Source organism: Arachis ipaensis, chromosome B01, assembly GCF_000816755.2.
Source record: "Arachis ipaensis cultivar K30076 chromosome B01, Araip1.1, whole genome shotgun sequence".
Lineage (NCBI taxonomy): Eukaryota > Viridiplantae > Streptophyta > Magnoliopsida > Fabales > Fabaceae > Arachis > Arachis ipaensis.
Window position 1 is genome coordinate 47167939 of NC_029785.2, and position 4916 is coordinate 47172854.

Below are 4916 nucleotides of genomic sequence, written 5' to 3' on the forward strand. Positions count from 1 at the left end.
ATATTTAAAAAGCGTAGCCTATTTTTTCTATTTTAAATAGGCTATACTTTTCTCCATGTTATCATTTTATAAGAGAATAAGAAACACAGTTCTAGCATCACTTGAAAAATATCTCCTTAGATATTATAAAGATCACTTATAAAACGTAACATTATCTTAATATCTATAAGTACAATTTTCTCATCAAAGAGTATGCTTTTAAAGAGTAACCTGTTTGTTATGTATTGGATGCGCTTTAAAAGTATTGCCTAATATAAAAACACCAAATAAACACATTGTAAAAAATTTTTCCCCTCTTTGTACCCATTCAGCCTCACTCACGCAACACACTCACTATGTAAAACCTGCGGAATTAATAAATAATTAACTCATAAATTAATAATTATTTGAAAAAATTAGGAATTTAAATTTTATAATTTAGGAAAGTAGAAATATTAAAAATACGAATTTTGACACTAATTTTAAAGGTTTTGGCCCAAAATTGGACTAACAGGCTAAACTAGTTGAACCAGACCCATATTAGGCCCAAGGCCCAACCCATATAACCCCTTTCTTCCCCCTTGCAGCCACAACACTTCTGTTTTCATTTTTGGAAGGGGAATCCACGTTGAGAAAAGAGAAGAGTAAGAGAACCCTAACTCATGTTCCACTTTCAATTTCAAATCCTTGTAACTTTTAATCCGGAGCTCTGATTGACAAGCCATTTGTGGCCACGCATTCGTTTCGGAATCCTCTTCAATTCTATCTAAGCAAAGTGAAAGTCTCTTTGTAATTTGTGCCCAGTTCTCTATGTCCCCTTTCTCCACAAAATTGGTTTGAGTTTTGAGTGATTTTGATGATTTTGGTGGTTTAAGTGCAATCTAACATTGGATAATTATTGGATTATACTCTAATCATCAATGGGTAAGGTAAAAAAGACTCTAAACCCTTGTGGGTTACCCAATTTTGTGTACCCTTGTGCTAATTTAGTAAATTGTATGAATTAAATTGAATTTATGTTAGATTGGAGATTGAATCGGTGAATTAGAGCTCTTGGAACAAACCCTTGGTGGCTGGAATAATTGGAGTTGATTGAGAGTCTTAAATCTTGAATTTTTGGTGGTTTTGAGCTTAGGGAGAAATCAGCCAAGGTATGATTTTGGATTCTCATAGTTAAGATAAAATGTATCGTAAAAACTTAGGCTAGTTGACCATAGGATAAGATGAATATATGAATTATTATGTTTAGTGAATAATGATGATAATTGTCGAATTTGATGTAAATGGGTTTTGAATTGGTTGGTTGGATTGATTAGTTATGGTATGAACATGAAATGTGGATTTTTTATGTTTGATATTGAAATTGGTGAGAATTGAGATTGTAAAAGTTGATTAGATTGGAGGTTTAGGATGTGGTATGTTGTAAAATGAATGGATGGTGTATGACTATGGTTTGAACATGTTTGGTGCTATTTTAGTTAGGAAATAAGGGTTTTGGAATTGAGAATTTGGAAAACTTGTGGTTTGGTGATTTTTGGTAAAGCTTGATTTTTAACCAACTTCGGTGGTCCATAACTTGAGCCTCGGATTTAGGTTTTGAATGAAATTTGTTTCGAATTAAAGATAATTTCAAAAGCTTTAAAACAATATAAATTTTGTGGGAATTGAAGTTTTGTAGAGGAAGTTATGGACGTCGGAAGTTAGGTGTAGAAAACTGAATTTATGGACTTAACAGCTTTTTACCTACTCTGCGTAGCTCGCGTACGCGAACACTGATGAGCGGATAATTTATATCCTTTTTGGCATTGTTTTTACATAATTTTTAGTATGTTTTAGTTACTTTTCATTATATTTTTATTAGTTTTTATGCAAAAATCACATTTCTAGACTTTACTATGAGATTGTGTGTTTTTCTATAATTTCAGGTATTTTCTGGCTGAAATTGAGGGACCTGAGCAAAAATCTTATTCAGAGGTTGAAAAAGGACTGCAGATGCTGTTGGATTCTGACCCTCCTGCACTCGAAGTGGATTTTCTGGAGCTACAGAAGCCCAATTGGCACGCGCTTAATTGCGTTGGAAAGTAGACATCTTGGGCTTTCCAGAAATATATAATAATCTATACTTTTCTTGAGATTTGATGGCCCAAACTGGCATTCAAACGCCCACCAGAGACTCTTTTCTGGAGTAAAATGCAAGAATTGGCACCAGAACTGGAGTTAAACGCCCAAACTGGCACTCAAGCTGGCATTTTACTCCAAGAATGGCCTATGCACTTGTAAAGCTCAATGCTCAGCTCAGGCACACACCAAGTGGGTCCCGGAAGTGGATTTCTGCACTATCTGCACTTAGTTACTCATTTTCTGTAAACCCTAGTAACTAGTTTAGTATAAATAGCACTTTTTACTATTATATTAATAGACTTTATCATCTTTGAGACTTTATAGAGTTTAGACTTGGATGTTACAATTGGGAGGCTGGCCATTCGGCTATGCCTAAACCTTTTTCTCTTATGTATTTTCTACGGTGGGGTTTCTACACCTCATAGATTAAGGTGCGGAGCTCTGCTGTTCTTCATGAATTAATGCAAGTACTATTATTTTTCTTTCAATTCACGCCTACTTCTTGTCCAAGATATACTCTTGTACTTAATTCAGTTAAGTCAGAATGAAGGGGTGACCCGTGACAATCACCCACTATCTTCGTTACTCGCTTAGCCAAGATGCGTGTGCCTGACAACCACAAGCAGTCTACATGATGTTCAACGTAGTCATTGGACGACAGCCAGAGTATATCCTCTTGGGTCTTTGATCCGCGATTCGCATCGTCTCTCCTGACAACAGAGCATCCGAATCTGAGATCAGGACCTTCGTGGTATAGACTAGAACCATTGGCAGCATTCCTGAGATCCGAAAAGTCTAAACCTTGTCTGTGGTATTCCGAGTAGGATCTGGGAAGGGATGACTGTGAAGAGCTTCAAACTTGCAAATATTGGGCGCAGTGACAGTGTGCAAAAGGATAGAGAGATCCTATTCCGACGCTAGTGAGAACCGACAGATGATTAGCCGTGCGGTAGCTATTCCTGGTTTTTTCATCCTAGACGAGAAATCCGACAGTTGATTAGCCGTGCAGAGATCGTACCTGGTATTTTTCATCCGAGAGGATCATACAGCTTGCCATGGAAGGGAGCACGCATGATTGGAAGAAGACAACAGGAAAGAAGAAGTTCAGAAGCAACAAAGCATCTCCAAACGCTTATCTTAAATTCCCACCAATGAATTACATAAGTAACTTTATTTTATTTTATGTTTTATTTATCTTTTAATTATCAAAACCTCATAACCATTTGAATCCACCTGACTAAGATTTACAAGATGACCATAGCTTGCTTCAAGCCGACAATCTCCGTGGGATCGACCCTTACTCACGTAAGGTATTATTTGGACGACCCAGTGCACTTGCTGGTTAGTTGTGCAGAGTTGTGAAAAGTGTGAATCACAATTTCGTGCACCAAGTTTTTGGCGCCGTTGCCAGGGATTGTTCGAGTTTGGACAACTGGCGGTTCATCTTGTTGCTTTGATTAGGTAATTTTATTTTATGTTTAAGCTTTTTATTTTTATTTTTATTTTCGAAAAAAGAATTTAATAAAATCATAAAAACCAAAAAAAATATTTTGTGTTTCTTGTTTGAGTCTTGTGTCAAATTTTAAGTTTGGTGTCAATTGTATGTTTTTAATTTTTCTTGAATTTTCGAAAATTCATCATGTGTTCTTCTTTGATCTTCAAGTTGTTCTTGATGATTTTCCTTGTTTGATCTTTAATTTTTCTTGTTTGGTGTTTTTTGTTGTTTTTCATGTGCATTTTCGGATTATTAGTGTCTAAACATTAAAAATTTCTAAGTTTGGTGTCTTGCATGTCTTTCTTTTCTTAAAAATTTTCAAAAATATGTTCTTGATGTTCATCATGATCTTTAAACTGTTCTTGGTGTTCATCTTGACATTCAAAGTGTTCTTGCATGCATTATTTGTTTTTGATCTTAATTTCTTATGTTTTGTGTCATTCTGTTGTTTTTCTCTTTCTTTATTAATTCAAAAAAATCAAAAATAATATCTTTTCCTTATTTTACTCATAAATTTCGAAATTTTAGGTTGACTTAGTCAAAAATTTTTAAAATTTAGTTGTTTCTTGTTAGTCAAGTCAAAATTTCAATTTAAAAACTTTATCTTTTCAAATCTTTTTCAAAAATCAAATCTTTTTCATTTTTCTTTCATGTTTTCCGAAAATTTTTTAATTAATTTTCAAAATCTTTCTCTTAATTTTATTTCATAATTTTCGAAATTATTGCTAACATTTAATGTTTTGATTCAAAAATTTCAAGTTTGTTACTTTCCTGTTAAGAAAGGTTCAATCTTTAAATTCTAGAATCATATCTTTTAGTTTCTTGTTAGTCAAGTCATCAACTTTAATTTTAAAAATCAAATCTTTTTAATTTCTTTTTCAAATATTTTTCAAATAAATTTCAATCATATCTTTTTCAAAATTTAATTTCAAAATCTTTTTCTAACTTCTTATCTTTTCAAAATTTATTTTCAAATCTTTTTCAATTAACTACTTGACTTTTTGTTTGATTTTAAAACGTTTTCTATTTCTTATCTTTTTCAAAACCACCTAACTACTTTTCTAAAAGGTGGATTTTTGAAGTTTTGAACCATTTCTCTAGCTTTCCAAACCTCTGTAATTGCTTTTAAGGTATGATAGCTAATGTTTAAGCTTTAGGACAAGTAAGGGTATACTCAATAGGATAAAAGAGGTAGTTTCTGTTTAATGTTTACAGTCGGTGACTTAGGATTACAAAGTACTATGGGTAGGTTAACTAGGGTGATTTAGTGAGAGTTCTGCGTTGATTAAAGAAAAGATATCAGAGTGTAGAGGAAATAGGT